Here is a 22,572-nt window from a genome sequence, read left to right on the forward strand (position 1 = left end):
AGAAAGGGACCTGGGAGTCATTGTAGATAGCTGAACGGAGACCTCTGTTCAGTGGCAGTTGTGGTCAAAAAATTAAACGAGATGTTAGACTGAATAAGGACGAGGATGGAGAATAGTATAATGGCTTTATTTAAATCAATGATGCAGCCTCATCTGCATTTGTGGTACTGGTCACCCCAACTCGGAAAGGATATGATAGATGTAGAAGGGAGTCAGCAAAGGGCAACAAAAATGAAGAGAGATTGAAAAGGTTGGGATTGTTACCTTAGAAAGAAGATGAATAAAATGGGGGCACAATAAAAGTATATGAATGGTCTAGAGAAGGGAAATCAGGCGCTTCTGGTTTCCCTCATAGCACAAGAACCAAGTGGACATTCAATTAAATTAAAAGGTGAGAAAACCAAATTCAGTGAATGGAAATACTTTCACACAATATGTAATTAGACTGTGGAACTCATTGCCACGGGAAGCCCATGAGACCTAGAATTTAATGATATTCAAAAAAGGATTAGATATTTATACGAATATCAAGAATATCCAGAATTATCATAACTAAAGATAGCAAAAAAAAAAAATTATGGTAGGGATATTAAATCTTGTTCTTCAGGATTTATGCCAGTCTCTAACTATTAGAAATTAAGATAAAACCTAATGAGGAGAACAGATTATCCCACAACTGCTTACTGAGGGGTTCTCACCCCTTCCTGGGAAGCATCTGGTTTTGACCACTGTCAGAGAGAGGTTATTAGACTAGATGGACCTTGAACTGATCGATTCTGGCAATTCCTGTGTTCCTAATTTATTAGTGCATATGGCTGATGTCGTTGTACAGATATTTTTAGAAAAAATATTTAATTATCTCTTCACTTCCCTGTCCCTCAGTTTCCTCTCTGCAAAATGGGACATGGTACTGTGTAATGGGCTTTGAAATCTATAGATGAAAAGGACCTATCTTTCTGCAAAATACTGTTGTTCTAACACTGGGAGGTTTAACAAAGCACAAGCACTGCTAGAATTGGGAGAATGGTATGTTTAAAAGGCTGGTCATGTTTGCCTAGAATACTCCCTCCTTTGATAATGCTGACAAATGTTAAGTGGGTTCTGCTGGCTCATTCCCCTACCTGGATTCAAGGGAGGTGGGAGAAGCTCTTTAAAGATTGAGGATTTAGGACGTGGGCTGAGTAGTCCTGAGAGAGGAACCCTAGGAGAAACCAAGCCTGGGGAAAAGCTTATGTTGTATCCTTGTTCATTCCTTTGTTCACAAAGTTAAATGCCTGAATGGAGGTGACTATAGATTCTGCACAGTTCTTGTGGATTGTGTTTGGAAGCAGATTAGGAGCAACACCTGCTCACTGCATGCTAATCATATTTAGCATTCAGGACTTCCACTTTCAAATAGCTGCTGCAGACATCCTTTAAAGGCTGTTTCACATCCGTAACATCTGCGAGGAAAGGGTATCTTCTAGCCACCATTGTGCCAATATTCAGAAGCCTGGATGATACAGTATTCCCCACTGTGCCTGGAGATCCGCTGGCATGACTCCCAAGGTGTATTAAGGACTGCCCCCAAGACAAATTTTTTCCAAGGAGTGGAACCCATGCCGAATTGGACCCACTGTGTTCGGTTTGTTTTTCTAATGAGCTGCATGTCAACAACCAGGTACCAAGCCTTCAGATGCAGAAAAGAGCTACTAGGATGATCAGGGGAATGGAGAGCCAATCTTACGAAAGGCAACTAAAAGAGCTTGGCTTGTTTAGCCTAGCAAAACAAAGGCTGGGAAGGGATCTGATTGCTCTCAGTAAACACATGGGAGTAAACACCAGGGAGGGAGAAGAGCCATTTAAGCTAACGAACAACGTTGGCCTGGATTCAATGACCCAGGAGGTCCCTTCCAGTCCTAAGGTCCTATGTTCAATGGCAGGAGATATGCCTGCTGCTTCTGCCTTGTTCCATGGCATTTGTTTCTTTCTTTCTTTACCCAGTAACAAATCACGAATGTATCTATTTTTGCTCGGTCTTGATCATTTCCAATGGTGAAAGAGCAGCAACGATTTTGAGGAAGTGGCTTTCACTTTGCTAAACTTTCTCCAACGAGCAATGTCCTCTAGTGCTGGGGTTCTCTGATTTTTCACCGCTGGTGACCCCAAAACTGGAGGCAGGGCCTGATCCTCATCTCACTGACACTGGTGTAAATTGGGAGTAATTCCAAGAGAGCCATACTGATGGAAGCCCCTAATAAGTGAAGGAAGAATTAGGCCTGTAATAGCCAGGGGTCAGTCAAGAAGTAAGAGGCTTCTTATTGACCAGGTTAGAGTCATTCCCCCTGGTGCTCGCGGTGTTGTCTCATCCTACCCCGGCAAGATCAGGGTCCCAGTGGCAGTGGCAGCAAGAGAGGTGTGCATTCATGAGCAGATCCCTACACATGCCCACACTCCGTTCTTGTAGGAAGCACTGGAGAATATACAAACAACGAGGGTTGTCAATTAATTGCAGTTAACTCATGTGATTAACTCAAAAAATTAATCGCGATTAAAAAAATTAATCGCGCTGTTAAACAATAGAATACCAATTGAAATTTATAAAATATTTTAGATGTTTTTCTACATTTTCAAGATTGATTTCAATTACAACACAGAATACAAAGTGCACAGGGCTCACTTTATATTATTATTTTTTATTACAAATGTATGCACTGTAAAAATGATAAAAGAAATAGTATTTTTCAATTCACCTCAGACAAATACTGAAGTACAATCTCTTTATCATGAAAGTGTAATTTACAAATGCAGATTTTTTTTTGGTTACATAACTGCACTCAAAAACAAAACAGTGTAAAACTACAAGTCCACTCAGTCCCATTTCTTGTTCAGCCAATCGCTCAGACAAACAAGTTTGTTTACATTGATGGGAGATACTGCTGCCCACTTCTTCTTTACAATGTCACCTGAGAGTGAGAACAAGCATTCGCGTGGCACTTTTGTAGCTGGCATTGCAAGGTATTTACATGCCAGATATGCTAAACATTCGTATGCCCCTTCATGCTTCGGCCACCATTCCAGAGCACATGCTTCCATGCGGATGATGATTGTTAAAAAAAAAAAAAAGTGCCAATTAAATCTGTGACTGTACTCCTTTGGGGGAGAATTGTATGTCTCCTGCTCTGTTTTAACCACATTCTGCATATATTTCATGTTATTGCAGTCTCGGATGATGATCCAGCACGTTTGTTTTAAGAACACTTGCACGGCAGATTTGACAAAATGCAAAGAAGGTACTGATGTGAGATTTCTAAAAATAGCTACAGCACTTGACCCAAGGTTTAAGAATCTGAAGTTCCATCCAAAATCTGAGAGGGACGAGGTGTGGAGCATGCTTTAAGAAGTCTTAAAAGAGCAACACTCTGATGCGGAAACTACAGAACCCAAACCACCAAAAAAGAAAATCGAACTTCGGCTGGTGGTATCTGACTCAGATGATAATGAATATGCATCAGTCCACACTGCTTTGGATCGTTATCGAGCAGAACCCATCATCAGCATGGAATGGTGGTTGAAGCATGAAGGGACATATGAAACTTTAGCGAATCTGGCCCATAAATATCCAGCTACAACAGTGCCATGTGAACGCCTGTTCTCGCTTTCAGGTGACATTGTAAACAAGAAGCAGGCAGCATTATCTCCTGCAAATTGTAATCAACCTTGTTTGTCTGAGTGATTGGCTGACCAAGAAGTGGGACTGAGTGGACTTGTAGGCTCTAAAGTTTCACATTGTTTTATTTTTGAATGCAGGGTTTTTTGTACATAATTCTACATTTGTAAGTTCAACTTTCATAATAAAGAGATTGCACTACAGTGCTTGTATGAAATGAATTGAAAAATACAATTGTTTTGTTTTTTACAGTGCAAATATTTGTAATAAAAAATAAATATAAAGTGAGCACTGTACACTTTGTATTCTGTGTTGTAATAGAAATTAATATATTTGAAAATGTAGTAAACATCCAAAAATATTTAAAATAAATGGTATTCTACTGTTAACAGCACGATTAATCACGATTAATTTTTTTAATCTCTTGACAGCCCTACAAATAACCTCTCATGGGGCAAAACTCAGGCTGCTTCCATCCCAAGATGCACTTTGGCATCAGATCCTCCAGAGCTGAGAAATGATGCTCTAGTTCCTTACACATGGGAAGTACATTAATTCAAGGTAACTGGGTAGGATTTTTCAACTGGAAGGCTATGAATGGGCATTTTGCCATCTGCTTTTGAAAATTCCACCCACTGCCTTTTTTCCATTAATAATAGAGTAGGACTTTCCAAAGCAGCCACCATTAATCTGACTGTCCTGCCATTGAAGACAACCTGCTGGAAGCAGAGAAAGGCCAACACTGGGCAATTTGCAAAATTCTACGAAGCAAGAGAGCTGCCCTTTGTCAGTCCAACTAAATGACCTTTGATTGCCAAGCATTTCACTAGCTGTGGATTGTGTTAGATGTAATGTGTTTTATTATTATTGTTGTTGTTGTTGTTTCCTATGCTTCAATTCCCTATTGTTTCTGCCAAGATGTTTTCTTTCATAACATTCCCACAAACCGTTAGTAAGTATTTTAAGCTCAAAGTTTCAATAACTGTATAACTTTTTTTTAAGTTCATCCTTCCTTTTTGCAAAATGTATTGCAGTTTTGTATACACAGAAAAAGGGGGGTAAGGAGAGCCCATCGATGGTGTCTATCATTTAAACTCTGATTAGGATATATTTCTATGTCATGTAATACAGAACGTAACAAATAAAAAAAACATGAACAAGAAGCGATAAGTGCTTGGCTTAGCTTTCATTAAGAGTTATACAGATTGGAATGTCAGGGACATTTTGCATTCTTCGTATGCCAGCTTCTACAGGGAATGGATAGAGGTTAGAAAAATTGCAGTTATAAAAGCATCATTTTCTTTGCTAGCTGAAGCATTAATTGTGTTGGACAGTGCTTCTCACCCTTGGGATCATGGGCCTAACTTGAGCTGTGAAGGTGTTTTCTGGGGATTTCAAGATGTTTTACAGAAAGATTCCATGCTTCTTAAAAAATGTTTCTAGCCCTTGAGTTGCAAAGGAATAGTGCTGGATGTAAACAGATGAACTAATCCAGTTTAGTGAATGCATAGCCATGAGGAACATACACTGAATGAAGAGTATTTAAAGAAGCATATTGAGGACCATCCATATTCCTCAATAGTTCATGTAAACAGGCAAAGCCGCATCCCCTTTGGGATTGGTGGACTTGCTCTTGTATCAAGATGCACTTGGTTTATACAGAAGTTTGATGATATCGTCTGTTTTGGTGTGAGTGATTTAATGGGTTATCAGACCTTGTTAGCACCTTTTATTGCTTCATTCAAAAACCTTGTTGTATATTTAAACGTATTTTTAAACCATGCTATACAAATACTCAGATCCCACAGTGAAATGACTAAACAGACAGACCTTTGTGACTTATTTGGACACAGAATTACACTGCTGGACAAACAGCACAAAATTCAATCTTTAATCTTTGTGGAGCCGAGAGAACAGTATGTAGAGATAACATGACAAATGAAGTCCAGCATCAATCCTTGGCAGACAATGTTGCTGACGTCCCAACGCGACAAAGCACTCTAGTATCCGCTGAACTTTACGCGTGTGAGATGTGAGGCAGGGAAGCGAATGGGAACTTTGCCTGAGTCAGGACTGAGTAAAAACTAAGGGGCTATGGAAATGGGAGGATTTTGTGGAATATGTTTGTGCATGGAAGCTTTTGTGAAATAACTAATACAAAGTGCATCCATGGGCTAGCTTTAACCTACTTCCCTTTGAATCATTGCATCCACATAATACTGAAGGGTTTTTTTTCAATAAGCACTCAACATTCTGGGCCGGTTTCCTGTGGCGCATTGCCCTGCTGCTAGGCTCTATGCATGCTGGGATTTTTCTCACAATGTGTTGTGGGATACCTACTGGAAGCCACTGGAATTCTGGGATTTGGGGTCAGCGAGCAAAATCCCATGATTCCTCTCCTGGAATCCAATAATTCCTCTTTTGCATGCAAGGGCCACTGCTGTACACTGTGACCCTGCCATCATTCATAAGCAGAAGCTGCTGCACTTGTATTTGCAGTCCTACAGCCAGATGGCTTTTGACTGTGGAGGTCAGCCACTGTGCCGCCCAGCTGATTTGGGTAGAAGAGGAGGAGGAGGAAATCAAGCAGCTACTGGTGGATGGACTTTTCCTGGAGCAGCTTCACGCAATGGAGCATCATTTCTGGGCCTGGGAAAATGGTGGGAAAGAACCATGACTGTGGGAAAGGATAGTGATGTGGGGTGGCAATAGAATTTCAGAGTGACAAAAGCCACTTTCCTAGAGATCTGTGCAGAGCTCACCGGGGTAATGCAGGGGAGGAACCCTCACATGAGATGTCACCTTAGCATGGAAAAGCATGTGGCCACTGCCATCTGGAAGCTCGCCACCCACAATTGCCATGACCTGTAGTTTGGAGTTGGTAGATCAACTGTCAGAGCTGCTGTCAGAGAGGTTCTGCCACCATAAAGAGGATGCTGATACCCTAGGACATAAAGCTGGGCAATGCACAGGATGTTAAGGATGGATTTGCATGCCTGGGGCTCCCAGATATTATCAGGGCCACAGATGGAGCTCATGTTCCCAGTCTTTGCCCCAGACACCAGGCCTCAGAGTTTATCAACAGGGATATTTCTCCATGGTGCCACAAAACCTGCTTGATGACTATGGAGGGTTCACTAATATTAATGGGGGTGTCTGGAAAGGTCCATGATGCCAGGATCTTTAGAAACTTCGACATGTTTTTTGCAATGCGAAAGGAAACATTTGCTACCAGGAATAATAGGGACATTAATGGTGGTGTGATTCCCTGTTCGTACGGGGGACCCAGCTTACCCTTGGCGTCCCTGTCTTATGAAGCCTTTTGCTCGACACTTGTATAGGGGGAAAGGACCTGTTTAACTCTACCCTGAATAGCTGCAGAATGGCAATAGTGTGTGTACCTGGAGAGGCTGAAATGCGTCATGTCAAGACTGCAGGCTGCTGTAGAGTGTGTGCCTCGCACTATAACTGCTTGCGAATTTTGCAAGGGAGCGAGCAAGGACCTTGGGATTTGTCCGTTAAATTGCTTGCAGCTCACACGGCAATGGGCACTAGGGTAGAAATATAGAATTATAGAAATGTAGGACTGGAAGGGACCTCAAGAGGTCATCTATTTCATCCCCTTATGCTGGCAGGTGCTTCTTAAAAACCAACAATGATAGGCCTTCCACAGTCTCCCTTGGTAACCTGTGTGACGCTGGCAGACCAGGTGCCAGCTCATGCCAAAGCCCTGAGGCGTCACTGAACACTGACTGATGTATGGCTGGAAACCAGTCTGACTCCTCTGTGTGTTCGCATTGTTCAAATAGCTGTTAGATGTGTTTCGCGTTAGGACTTCATGAGATGCTTGTGAGTTGCTGCCTGCATTAATCTCACTTGCAATATCTGTATCTCATGTTATATGGTAGGATCAGTGTTTGTTCTGTACCTATAAAAGTGTTTGCTATGAAACTGGAACCTCTTCCCCCCCACTCCCACCCCCAGTCAGGAGAGAAGCATTACCCAGTGTGAGATACTAGCTTACCCCAAGAGCCGTCACCTCCCGTACCACAAACAAATGCCTATAGACACCGGGCAAACCACTGTGGAACATCAAAGGACAAAAGGCTTTCTTGATTGGTTCCCTCACACCCATGAAGAGGGGATGTGCACAAATCCTCCTCCCATCACAGTTTGAACTCTGGGGGAAGGGAATAAAAACCCCTGACTAGAAGGATCTGTATCACTGTGCTGTTTGGAATTTGGAAAGGGCAATATTTCTAAGCTTAAGACCCCTTGATCCCCAAACAGCTTAGCCTGGGTTAACCCTAGAGGACATATAGAGCTTGCATATTACAGCAGCTCCTGTGATCTTTTGGAACCTAAGCCTGTAGCTCATTTGTGTGGGTATGGTTTACCTGCTTTCACCTTGTAAATAACTCGGGTTTTTTTCCTACTTAATAAATCTTTAGTTAATTTATTACAGGATTGGCTACAAGTGTTGTCTTTGGTGAGAGATCTAGGGTACAAGTGACCTGGGATAAGTGACTGGTCCCTTGGGACTGGGAGCAACCTGAATATTGTTGTGATTTTTGGTGTCAGGGACCATCTATCACAAAGGCAGGCTTGCCTGGGTGGCAAGATAGACCAGAGTGCCCAAGCGGACTGTCTGTGACTCCATGTTAAAGCTGTTAGTGTTTGAGGAGTTCACACTCGATGGTTGGTGAAATGTAAACACAGAACACACAACCAGTTTGGGGTTTGTGCCCTAGTTTGTAACAGTCTGCTCTGAGGTTGGCATCCACATTCATGAGCCACTCCAGACAGCTTGACAACCTTTTTCCAGTGTGTGGCAGGGTTCTGCTGGAGAAGCCCTTAATCAGCTCCTGCCACTCCAGCCCCAATCAGGGAGAATGGATTGGGGCTGGGGTGAACTGTCCTATGTTTGCCTAGTAACTTACTACACCTGCCAGCCTCATTAGCAGGAGCTATAAGACAGGAAGGAAGTGAGAGTGGGGACAGAGACTGAGAGCGGACAGTCAGGCTCAGAGTGAGTAGGAGCCGCCTAGCCTGTTACTGGCCAGGCCTGTGGTAGGTCAAGCAGTTGTAAAGCCTGTATATATTTGGAAACTGGTGGTGGGAAACTGATCACAAATAAAGAACACGGGTGTTGCACCAGACTGAAGTGTCCCTGATTAACAGAGGGGAGGGGCCAAGGGGCTGAATCCAGAGGGGTGCAGTGTGAACCCCGTTACACAGTGCTTAACTATCTTTAGCATTAGAAAGTTTTTTCGAACATCTAAGCTAAATCTCCCTTACTGAAGATTAAGCCCATGACTTCTTGTCCTACCTTCAGTGGACAGGGAGAACAATTGATCACCAGCCTCTTTATAACATATCTGGAGACTGTTCTCAGGTTCCTCCTCAGTTTTCTTTTCTCAAGACTAAACATGCCCCGTTTTTTTAACTTTTCCTCATTGGTCCAATTTTCTAAAGGTTTCATCATTTTTGTCATTCTCCTCTGGACTCTCACCGGTTTGTCCACAACTTTCCTAAAGTGTGGCACCCACTTCATCTGGAAAAATAAATTGGCATTTCAAATCACCAGTGCTTAATGCTTAATAGCCCCCCGTATATTATAATAGGCCTACTGAACAGACAATACATCAGAGAAAGACCCTTTAATATGTGTGGTACTGAGTCCTGATCAGGGAGCCAGACAGAAAACAAAAATTAAGTGATCTAGCCAGCAAAAATACTGCAGAAAAGTCGATATTTTAGGTGATTTCTCCAATCAAGCAGAACTAATCGTGGGCTGTCCCCACCTTCAAGCAGCACACATTGTTATCTCACACTTCTCTAGCGTGCTTCCTGTCTTCACCTTGTTTAAGCGCTATTGTCAAAGACAGCCCACAAATGTTTCCCAAGAGGGCAATGTTTTTTTCTCTCACTGCTATGGTATTCTAAAGAATTGAGACATATTTCTAGAATGTTTTCTTGTTCCATGAGGACTGGGAGTTAACTTTAATAACTACAATTAAAGGTGAGATGATCTAGTAACACTTACTCATGTCAACCAGCACCTTACTCTGTGTAGTCCTATTGAAGTCCATGAAACTATTCAAAGTAAGCATAAAGGTATCAGAATAGGGCGCGAAATGAAACTGAGCTAATTGTTCTGTGTAGTGCGAGGTGGTTTTATTTTTTTAATCTAAAATACTTTACTATTTAAATGCAGTTTCTTCTGCATCACCTCATGGCTGAAGACCCAAAATAGGCCACAATGAATGTACGGAAACGCCTCCAATTCCTTGATTTGTTCCAATGGTTTTAGAAAGGTGTGGGGTCTGTCTAATGGTCTTGATGTGCACCCTGAAATGGAAAATAGTAGTTAAATTCCATTTTTAAAGGGTAATTTCTCATTTTGTACTCCCTCGTGACTGAGAGGGAGGTTAGGGGAGGTTTTCAGATAGGAACATTTTCATTAAGGAACAAAAATGCTCTTTTCACACGGACCTTCCTCATAGACAAAACCCGAGGGAAACAAGAACACAGCGGTTGTAAGAAAGGGTTGTTTTTGAATAACATGTTTTTCAGCGTTTTCCTTGTGATGTCAAAAGCCTTTTATAAAGACCATCAGGGGTCGATTCTGGCCCCATTGACAACAATGACAAAACTCACATTGACTGCAGTGGGGTCAAGATTTCACCCCAGATTCTCATATGGCACAGGGATTACCTGTTGCATGGACAGTGATGTTATAGGAGGGCACTACAGCCAAACCCTCTTCATCAACTATTTGCCTTGAATTACTGAAGTGGCTAATTCTTTGAAGCAAATGTGACTGAAACGTGATGGTGCAAAACGAGACAAGCCCAGGATCTATCAAACTATTAGGAAATGTCTTGGGTTCTAGATGTTGCTGAGAAATACACAATGTGTGCTTTAACAGCTAGTTGGGAGCCCAGAATTCAAATGTGGCTGTCTCAAGTTAGGCCCTGCATGTCCATTTAGGCCTCCAAAGCTAGGACACCTAAAGTGGGCTTCAATGCACCCAAATTAGCATTTATGGGAGTGATTTTGAAATGCACCTAGAGGAAGGCAGCACTCATTTCTCATTGAAAACCAAAGCAGTTGAAGGCCTAAATTTCTGAAGTGCTTTCGAAAAGAAATCACACCCTAGACTGGGTGGTCCGACCTTTTCAGTGCTGTGGGATGGATGCTAGTTTGGGGGCACATTCATGGGCCACATACAGAAATACGTGCTGTACAAAATGGTGTCCTCCATGTGGCGTGACCTCATACATACAGTGCATGCGAGGTCACGCTGTGGGACGATGCCATTTTGTGAGCTTGCATGGAGGACACCATTTTGTAGAGCAGGTCTGCTGGTGGGGCAGATGCATTCAGGGGCTGGTGGAAGTCTCCCATGGGCCTAATCCTGCGGACAGAGAAGCCCACCTCCCGTAATAATCATTATGAGTAGGGTTATTTATTTGCTTCTATTGCAGTAGTGCCCAGGAGCCACAGTCATGGACCAGGACGCAATTGTACCAGGTGCTGTACAGACACACAAGAAAAACACAGCCCCTGCCCTAGAGGGCTCATAATCTAAATAGCCCTCATTAATCCTGTTCATTTATTTTAGCAATTGAGACCTTGTGGAGTCTTAAAGGACTCAGGCAGTAACTTTTTAAATGCAATAAATATGCCTCCATCAGGGTTGTGTTTCACAGGTATAAACAACACAGAGAAATACAAAACTTTCTCAGGTTGGACGTGGGGTTCGCATGATAACCTTTCGACACAGCATACAGTAGAGAAAGAAGAGCTGGCGTCAAAATGGTTAGACCCAGCGGGTTTTCAGCCCCTGCTTCTGGTCCTATGCCACTATTTATCTACATTTGTGATTCAGAAAAATGAGTAAGTTTAGTAATAATATTGGCATTATTTGGATTACATTAACAACCCCAGGCCCTTGTGTCAATAGTCAAGGGGAAGCAGAAGGCCCCAGAAGTGAAGTGATTTGTCCAAGGTCACACAGAAAGTCTGTGACAGCTGGGAATAGATTCCAGGTCTCCTGAGTTCTCATGGAGCACCCTACCCACTAGATCATACTGCCTCCCCAGTAGCTTTCATTATCTGCTTTGCAATTACTGTAACTGAATTTAACTAACTCTGTCTCTTCATTTTGAGCCACTCCAAAGCCCTCTAAAGTCAATGGGAATCTTTCCATTGCCTTCATTTGGCTTTAGATCAGGCTTTCTGAGCTAGCTCCTGAAGTCAATTTCAGATTTGATTGATTGAGGACTGACTTCAAGGACATCATGCCTGGAATCCAGGGTTATTCAGAGAGAACAGGCATCAGATCATTTCATACAGCCTTTGCAATAGAGTTCTTCACATTTCATAACTGCATTTTTGCAGAGGTTATTATTGAGTAACTCTACTTTTTGGAAAATTGCACCATAAACAGTCAATGAGGAAGGAAATAAATAATTGTTAATAAATGTCTAAATAACTGCTGGGTTGCTGCAAAGATTTGATTTAATGAAAACAATTCAAGTGCATGGTAGCAGGCTTAATTAATGCTTTGTCATTTCTTGGGACTGTTGTCCAGTTTCTTCTCTGTGTAAGGCTAAGCAGAGCTCCCAATCAGTCATTCTGAGGAAAAATATTCTCCTTGGCAAGGTAAAGAATGAGAAACTAGAAAAAGCTGGGTTTCTTCTAAAGTTTGAGAAGTTCAAAAAGCAGAGTGAACTCAGGGGGAAATGTTGCCAACTGGCAATTTTACCTCAAGTCTCCCAGTAGTTGGTGTTTTTCCTAAACCCCCAGCTCTTGGAGTCACGTGATTATATGAGAATTTCAGCTTCCATTTTACAGACAGTATATTTTATTTTAGCCATCCTGGTTGCAGAAAAACCATGAACCTAAAGGCTTAAAACCTACACAGACTCAGAGTTTATTTTTTTTAATCTCATGATTTTTAAGATAATCTCATGTTTTAGGGGGGGCCTGACATGAATTAGCTTGGGACTTTTCTAGACTGTATCAAATGTATGTTTATTTGTATTGAATCCAACACAATGTAGAGGTGAACAAACAAGGTAGGACTATGTTAATACTACTTGTGACTACTACTTTCGTGCACTGATTGATCAACGTCTAACCATGTGCATTAGCTTCCCAACAGATATATAGTAGATTTACAGATAAATGTGATAAGACTAATGTATGGAAAAGCTAAAATGGAAAGACAACAGTTAAATTCTGCTCTCAGTTCTAGCAGTGCAAAGCCTCTTTACCTAGAGTATAACCCTTGCTGAGAAAGAACCAGTTTCTGTAGTTATTGTGTTGACCTTTGTTTCAGAAGTTCTGAGGTTTTTTCCTTCTTCAACTCGTGTTTGTTGTTTTCTTTGCATAATAAATACAAGCTACTTCAGCATAAATACAGGACTTTTTTTTTTTAATTATTTTTGCACAGCTCAGCAGAAAACTTTATTTCCTGGCTCCTCGTTTGAAGAAATAAAAAACCTTGAGGGTATAAAGGATACAGAAGGAAAACAGACGACCTTTGTTTTATAGTTGTTCTTTTCTATTATGGTGGCTGTTTTAGCTACCACTGATTTGAACCATTGAGTGTCTTTGTGCCTTGCAATTTTCACTAATGAGGGAAATCACAAATCACTTAAATACCAGGGCGAATTTCACCAGTCAAATGATAGTTGAACTCCATTGAAGGAAACCGAGTTAAATGGTTATAAAAGTGATGTCATGATGTGGCAAATCAGTCTCAAAATCAGTATTAAATCTGAATTTATGGAACCCAATTCACTGGTATATTCAAGTTGCTTTACACCATGCAGGTGATGAAAAAGCAACAATAAATCTGCTTAAACCTCCCAGTGAATCTGGCCCCTGGATGGCACTATATGGGCTGATGGGAGAAGAACTCATACAATCAAACCAGACTCACCCAGACAAACAGCAAGTACCTCTGACATATTGAGGTACCATCAACATACAGAATGTCTCTCCTGGAGGTCCAACCAACTATGATACACCTTTCCAAAGGCGATGGCATGGGGTTTGCCTCCTCTGTGGCATCTTTCAGACATTGTGCCAAGTTTTCAGCCACTAGGATACTGTACATACATGTAGCCAGCCAGGATGGGGTTACTTTAATATTTACCTTTTCCTAAGTCAGACTTGTTTTATTCACCTCTGTTTCTAAACTCCATTTATACATTTGTGTGTTTGTAAAATAAACACATACCCTACTTACCACTGAAACCAAATTCTCAGTGGGCTGTCCTCTGAGGGACCAGGAATCTATTGGGCTATTTGGGGACCAGCATTAAAGAGAAATCGAAAGATTTGGAGCACCAAATTAAGGTTTTTGTGAGAGTCTCAGCTCAATCAGCCACACTTAAGAAGCTCTCATAAGCATTCAGACTTCTGAGTGCTTGTCGCAACTGCACCTCCACATTTTGGGAGGGCTGTCCATCGAGCAGTACAGTTACCTTTTTTGTGGCTGTGAAGAGAGCTCTGCATTAAAGCGGTTTGAATGTATTGGAGAGTTTTGTCAGTTCTTAAAGGCTCTTTCTTTCTCATGGCCAGTGAATTAACGGAGCATGAGAGAATGGGCGACAACCCAAAGCACATTGGACCTGATCCTGTGAAATGCTGAGCACCTACTAAAAAGACTTTGGAATCAGCTGGACTTGAAGGTGCCCTAAGCCCTGAAGATAATACATTGCAACCAACATTTTCCATTGATATTTCATCTTTTCCTCTCCAGAGATCCCAAAATGTTTCCCCAACTAGCAACACACAGCAACACTGAAATGTAGCTACTTCTGGGGTAGAGGGTGACAACCAACCAGTGCATAACACACTGGATACAAGTGGAGGGAAAGGAAATTTCAATCAAAGATATCAAGGCAACACACATATCCTTATAAAAAGATATTTAATGGCCAAGCAGAACCTTTGCTTTACTGTTCATTATCACCTGTACATGCATTTTTTGAGTTGTCAGGCAGGACCCTCCAGTCTGCTAAGGCCACTTTGCGTCACATACGCTGAGGGAGTAGTGGCATAAGTTAGAGCAGCCTCAGTGCAACCCTGACATGCACCAAGACCCCTCAGCTTTGACTCAAGGAGCTACAATAGCTAGGTGGCTCATGATTATGTTCTGTGGCCTTAAAACCTGCCCCATATCTGGGTACTGAGAGTTTGAGCCCTACCCTTAGCAGGTTTCAGAGACTGTGTGTTGTGCATGGTCTTGGTTCGCTACATGCATTCTAAAGGGGATCCTTTTTTGGAGGGAAGTCCTACGCCTATGTTAAGGCCAGGCTACCTCACTCCAATGGTCCCCTCTGCCCTCGGACTCTGTGGATCACAACCGGTACCCTGTAGCCGTCTCTCTGCATTCCATCCCAGCAGAGCTCTGATAGTGGGGTATCAAGCCTGTTGTGTTTAGTTGAACAACCAGGCAATTATTTCCGGGGTGGGAGATTTGTGAGGAATTTAATGGCAAGCGGAATTTCAGGACTTGAGACACTATTGCAAGCAATACATTTCACTAAGGCTGCTGTAGATTTAGGCTTCATTAATGGACAAGAATGTCTCAACATTGTGGAGACTAAGGAACCAAATAAATAATAAAGTGAATGTTACCTGCTGGTGCACATGGTAAATCTACTTGCTAGTTAGAGGATATATCAATCTGAATTCATTTTTCCAATTGTCCTTCTAAAATGGATTCTGTATTTTTATATTATATGTATATTTGGGTCCTTCAAATCAGAAACTCAGTATTGCAAATATGACAGGATATTGTTGAGGTCCTGAATGATACTCCCAATAACCATGAGGCCAGATTCTTGACTTCAAAGAAAAAAAACTGGTTTATACCAGCAAAAGACCTGACCCAATGGAATTGTAACCCTTAACATTTTGGGTTTTTCCTCATTGCCAGCCTAATGCCTTAAACAGTTTAAGATGTCATGAGTGTATGTGATAAGGCATCATCTCTGCAGTCTCCAAAGAGTCAATGTTCCATTTAAAGATGTTGTGTTGATACATTATATTTCAACTCGGATACCAATCCTAAAGCCCAGCCTTGCATGCAATGGAAATTTGGTCTGCACAAGGACTGCAGGGTCTGCTCCCTAGTCCACACAGTTTGCATGTTCAGCCCTCTATGAATAGAAATAAACTGTTAAACATACTATAAACTGCTTCAGGTTTGAATTAAATTTCTCCTTGTGCTTGGGGATCTTTTGAAACCTGAACAGTTTCCCTGTTTCTAACCGCTCTCCATGTTACCAGCTGCTCTCGGCACAAGAGAGCCTCCTTAACCAAATGGAAACTGTTTTCAAACAGGGTGTGGTGGGGTATTATTTTTACCAAAGTCCATCTGCAAAAGGGACAAGGTGGCCCGGGGTGGGACAACTCCCATGTGGTTTATACATCTGTATTGAGCATAGCGGTACAGCAGGGAGGCATTCAGATGTTGCCAAGCCTTTTATGTCATAGTGAGTGGAAATGTGGAAGTGACTATTAAATATTGGGGTTGGGGATGATTAAATAAAGAAAGGAGGGAACATCAAAAATGTCACTTTGGTTCACATCTGGGAATCTGGTATCCTCAGCCAAAAGTGGCCTCCTAGAAGCTGCCACACATGAGGTGGAGCATGTGAAACTATTAAGCAACAGTTTCCATTCATGTGCACAACCCCATCTGTGCAAGCTGCTAAACAAATCGGGGGGGGGGGGGCACGTCTCCATGAGAACGCCAACTCTATAGCACATGTACATCCTTTCCCACAGCACCTGGGCCGGTTTCTGACCAGCAGTACCACAGAAACCTCAGTATTGGTGTTGCAATGACTTGGCCCCAGCCACATTGCAGCAGCCTGGAGCAGATGCACTCACCCAGAGCCACTGGAGTCAGAGGCCAGTCCAAGTGCCCACAAGGGTCGGAGATGTGGAGGTACGGCTAGGAACTGGTCCCACTGATTTTGTTCATTAACATTTGAGTGATGGAGGGGCGTGCGCTTTTGACAAAACACTGAAGCAAATACGCTCCTGCACGCTTCCCCTTTCTCTGAATAATTTTTTTTTTAAACACCAGGACTTTTACTTTTTAATGCCTTTTTAGGTGTGTCTTGTTACTTTTGGATGGGATTTGGGAAGTGGCCACAGGTTTGCAGCTTTCAACTTCATTTTTTCACTTTTTAAACTATTGCAAGATGACTAATTCTCTAACCAGCCCAATCACATTACTTTGCCACTGGAAATACCCACCATCAAATTAAAGATTAGATTATTATTTGGTGTACAGTCGCCCCTTGAAGCGCCCACTCAGAGCCACCAGTGCACATTGTAAGAGATAGTCCATGCTCCAGAGAATTTACCTTTTAGACAGACAAGGCTTGGGAGAGAGAAACAAGTACAGAGCAGGGACGTTTACCCTAATTGTAATCCCAATTGTGGGAAAGGCGATAAAAGTTTATGAAATGGTCCAATGACCTATTATAATAAATGCTCGTGGAAAATGTGCAAAAGGGAGAGAGATACTGAATTAGTCCAAACAAAAAGGCCTCCAGATAACTCAAGGACTGTGTTAAGATCGTGCTTGTTAAACAAAAGAAGTGTGGGACCAGATATCAATGGAGTAAAATTGGCATATTGGAAATTAAGTGGTGAACAAAATCATAAACAGATGGGCCATTCCACCCATCACTCCCTTTGGGGTCCTCAAAAGGAGACTTGGGAGGAGAACTGGGGCTGCCTGAAAACCACTGCTGGCTGGGAGACGAATGGACTAAAAAGAGCAAGCTTCACCGCTATGGCTGCTAGACCCACTGTCTCCTGGGACCCTAGGATCCATCATAACACAGTTGGGTCTTCATTGTGATTCCGAGAGATGTCCTGACCAGACCAGGCCAAAGAGGCTCCCAGATGACATAGCAACTTCCACATGCCTTGGCTAAATCCCAAACACCACTTGGGATGTGAGACTTTGTCACACACACACAGTGTTTCTTTCTCTACTCAATTCTTCTCCTTTTGCCTTCTGTTTACTAACAGTTTGGCTTAACAATCCAACACCATATATTTTGCAACACTGCTGTAAACCTGTGACCAAAGAGGCTGCTAAAAATCAATGCCCTTGTACAAGTTTGCCAGGTCTCAGAGTGGCTAATAAGACTTGGTGCTGGGCCTGTATCTTTCCAGCAGTCCAATTGCAAGTGAGAGGCAGCACCAGAGACAGAAGCAGCATTTTCCACCTTTGCTGTTCTATTTGTTCCCCCCTTTTGTGTGTGTTTGTCTTGGTCATCTAGGAAACAGGATCAGACTCTAACAGCGTCAGCTCATCTCAACTAACTTCTTCTCGTTTCACCAAAAGGACAGTTATTACCATCTTCAATACCACCTACAAGACTGCTCAATAAGGGGATTCTTTAACAAATGCTCTTTCCAGCTAAAGGGAACGTTCACGCTGGATGTTGTTGAAATGAAAGCCTAGTTTAATGCTTTACATTTCAACTATTTTTCCGTCTTTCCTGTGTCCTTAATAAAAGGACAGATTTTAAATGGTACATTTGCCCTGGTGCTAAGCAGGCTGAGGCCTCTGTATAGCAACCCCTGAATCTTGTTTAAAACTGTTTAACAGGGACAGATTATATTAATACCTTCCACCCATTTATTCCACCTGAATCAGCATAACAGAAGTGCCTTGCCCCACAGGGGAATAGAACTCCGGTCTCTTGGCTATCAGCCCAGCACAGCCCCGTGCCTCTTGGGCCACATTTTTTTAATACTGTGAATTATGGTGTTTTATATATTTTTATGCTCAGGGTGCTGTTATTGTCCTAAAGCCCAAATCTCCTTCCCGGTCTTCATTCCACCCCCACTTCTGTGAGGGGCACAGACACTAATCCATGACAACTTTGCCATCACCATCCCAGCATCTAAGTAGTCCTTAGCCTCTGGGCTTCCCTGGGTGATTTGGTCTGTTACATTGTAAGTTTCTTGGGGAATGGCCCATGTCTGTATCTGTACCTGGTGCGGAACCAGAGCGTTAATTTTAAATGTTATTTTTTAAATCACCGAATTTTGAACTAGCTGATGAGCAGCCATAGAAATATAGGCTGGTGCAAAGGGATGGCTGATAGAATGGCCTACAGCAAATCTGGGCCATGCTCAAGAAGAACAATGCCTACTGACATGAAGCATGCTTGACGGATGTTTTTCTATTTGGTTGCTAACCATAAAGAGAAACCTGCTAAGAGTAACAGCCCATGAGGAAGTGTGCAGCAGCAGGAGTCAACAAGCCCAAAAGTGTGATGCAGAGCCTAGCAACAAGAGCAGCACTTCAAAAGGTCACCCTAGACATGGCCTGGGACTTGTGCAACCTGGATGCTAGCCTGGTTCCTGTTTCTTGCCCTCTGTCAAGTCACTTCACCCTTCCCACCATTTGTCTCCGCTATTTAGATGATCTCTCAGTACATGTTTGTACAGCACCCAGCAGGGTGGGCCCTTGATCTCATCTGAGGCCTTTAGGTGCTTCCAGGCTACAAATACTCAGTGATAATAAACTGGTGACCTTCCCAGACCTGGGCAGCGGAAAGAAAGCAACCTCCCCCTTTCATCTAAGCAACACTCCCACAACTTCCACTATGTCAAAATGGAAGTGTGAACCGTGTAGGTATTTAACAAGGATGCTAAAGAGTGGCACAGCGACAGCAGTCTAGACTTCTCTGAGCAAGACCCCCTACTTGGCTCCATCCAGCACATCGATGCTGCTGTTATTAAATACAAACATTTCTTGAAATCTGAGGCTTTCTGCTTCCTCAAGAAGAAAGATCAAGATGACAGAATTAACCCTTAGCAGACAAAGAAAGTTCAGTTATTGAATGATAGTATCCATAGTAGCTAGTAAGCAAAACGACTCCACTTATTTAACCCGTCTCCAGAAAAGCTAGCGACCCCAACACAAATGTCTCTCGCCCACTGCATCCCACCCATTGTTTTTACAGTAGTGTCCAGAATAATGTAGCTAGTAATATAGACAGTAGGGGACTCACCACAAATTATATTAAACCATAGGGCCCTGAGGAGCTAGGAACCATGCTAAGTATTTAAAACTACAGAGGATATAGCCAGCAACAATAATGTCATATCAAATATAGGCCAGTCCTTGGGTTCAGTGCAAGACTCAATGACGCTCCACAGCCTTCCAATCTAGGGGGTCCAGCCAGGGGTTGCTTTGGCCCTGCATAAAAATTTAGAGCCTCCTTGGGTATGTCTACACTCCACTCTAAACCCAGTCTCGGACTCAAGATTGAGCTTAAGCCCCACTTCCAACCACACACAGATCAGTCTGACTCAGGTCAGGAAACACCCAGGGCCTGGGTCCTATGACCCTGCTGGAGGGGAGAGGGGGGTCAGAACCCAAGTCCCGCTGTGGCACAGGTCCAAGCCCTGTCATTTTCCAGTGTGGATGCAGCTCAAGCGGCTGACCCGAGTCGGAATGTCTGCATAGGGCAGTCTGGACATGTTAGCACAACTCAGAGACTTGGGTCCAGCAATTACAAGCCCAGGTTTACAATGGAGAGTGGACACTTAAGCATGGGCATGGAAACCCCAGATCCATAAGCCTGGCTCCCACAGACCTGCGTTCACCGTGAAATGGAGACATGCTCCTTAAGGCTGCTCTAATTTCATGCCAGTTGCAATGACCTCCTACCACATGTGTGTTTCTGAATCTGAGGAGCAAGGGCTAACTTAGGTTGTTTTTTGTCTTGTCCGGCTTGACTGGCTTTGAACAGCGAACCTCTTTTCTAAACTAGTTGTTTTACAGCCGTCAGATCCCTATGCAACTAGGCTGTGCTGCCCCCTGCCCAAGGTGGGGGTGTTTTGTTTTGTTGGAGGGTGGTTGGAGTTTTGAATCCAGTCCTTGTTACAGTGAAAGTAAATGATGGATCTCTAAAGATGGCCACAATAGAGCAGTGATACTCAGACCTCGGTGGTTCAGGAGCCAAATTCGTGATCAACATTACCCAAAAAAGCCACAGTCATGTGAATTCCTTGTCTCAATTCTCACAGCAAAAATGACTGACCAAGTGTACTACAGGGTGGTTAATTACACAGTAAAAGCATCCTGATGGGTTAATAAATTAAATCACATGGTGTTTTAACAGCATGTGCTGCAAAGCATCACAGGAGACACATTAAAGAGCCACTTGCAGTTCCCAAACCTCAATCTGAGTATCACTGCAATAGACTCTCCAGGACTCACTCCACACCCTTTGCGATATATCACAAGAGGCCAGGCTTCTCCCGCTTTGCTCAATGCGGGATGCTACACAGCTGCACCATTTCACTGGGGGAGCTAGGGCCAGAGTCTACCACCAAGATCCAGACCCTAATACGGAGGGGAGCGTCACCCTCTCCGCAGGAGTTCCAGAAGGTATAATACCACCCTTTAGGAGGGGGCGGCCCTGGAGCCGGCCAGTTCTGGTAGCTAGTGTGCAGGTTGATGGGCCATTTCCCAGCTCTTTCAGAGAGACTAGAGCCCATGGGAGCACTAGCCCAGCGCAGATTACAGATTAGGGTGACAGTAGTGGCCAGTCTCAGCCCAGGGGGCACCAGGGGCATGGCCTTCAACCATCCCCCTCTTGTGCAACCCTCTAGGGATGGCCACAATCTGGCTCTTACTGTGTCATAACGTGTGATATATCGTGAGGTGTACAAAATAACTAATATCCCCTGTAGCCTGGCAAGACTCACCCCTGCTGCGCCTCCTGTCGGTCATCCCAGGAATTAGCTCTTTTGACCCAGAGCGCCCTCTGCAGGCTGGTACCTCGCTGCCGCTGACACCCCTGTGTCCCTCCTGGACCCCGGTGCCCCTTGTCCTCAGGCGCTGCCCCCTGGCAGTACACCCACTCTCTGGGTCTCCCCACCCAGGGGAACCCCCAACCCCACCTCGCCTCAGTATATGGCTACTGCCAGTCACCATCTAGCCCCCGTTCCCTGGGGCGGACCGCAGTATAATTGCCCCTCATCACCGACAAGGAGGGTTTGGACCTGCTGCCTCCGCCTACCCTTGGGCTGCCCCCTGCAAACCCAGTACCTATTTGGCCTTACACTAGGCCGGCAGCCTGGGCGGTTTCCAGGCCGGAGCTCCCCAGCTCCTCTGGCCTTCCCCCAGCCCTGCTCTAGTCTAGGTACCCTACTCAGCTCACAGCAGCCAGGTCCCTCCCTCTATCAAAAGGCGAGAGAGAGGGTTTTTATGCTCCTGGCCCACTGTCCTCTTATAAGGGCCAGCTGGGCCCTGATTGGGGCGTGGCCCCAGCTGTGCCTTTTTCTCCAATCAGCCTGGGTGGCTTGCCCCAGCCTCAGCCCTCCCCTGGGCTGTTTTCAGCCCTTCAGGGCAGGAGCAGGTAACCACCCCGCTACACGCAGAGCCCCCGCACGCTCGGACGATGCATGGGGCTTTCCACCCTTCCAACCCCTAGGCGCGTACTCTGGGAGGTGAAGGCCACCTTGTCACCCGATTCTCTTGCTTTCCTGCGGCGAGCCCTGCAAGAGGGCGTTCCCCGCTCACCTCTCACCCCTGGCCCTCCGGACATTTTTCTCAGGCCCCTGTTCCGCGAGCCCCCCCGGCCTCCCCGTTCCCACACTCCGAGCCAGCTGCACACCCTGCAGCCGGTCCGGTTTCAAACCGCGCCCAGAAACCATCTGTACACACTTGTGCTCCATACGTTACATTTCCTCACCCTCGTGTCCCACCCCGACACCAAATGGCAGGACTATCTTCCACCTAAAGAGGGTGAGGAGCTCTGGTGGGCCAGCCTTTATTCCACCTTGGTCCCACGGCCTGCTGGGGACATTAGTTGGCGGCTCCTTTATGGAGCCGTGAGCACGGG

The sequence above is a fragment of the Caretta caretta genome, chromosome 12 (assembly GCF_965140235.1).
Source record: "Caretta caretta isolate rCarCar2 chromosome 12, rCarCar1.hap1, whole genome shotgun sequence".
Classification (NCBI taxonomy): domain Eukaryota; kingdom Metazoa; phylum Chordata; order Testudines; family Cheloniidae; genus Caretta; species Caretta caretta.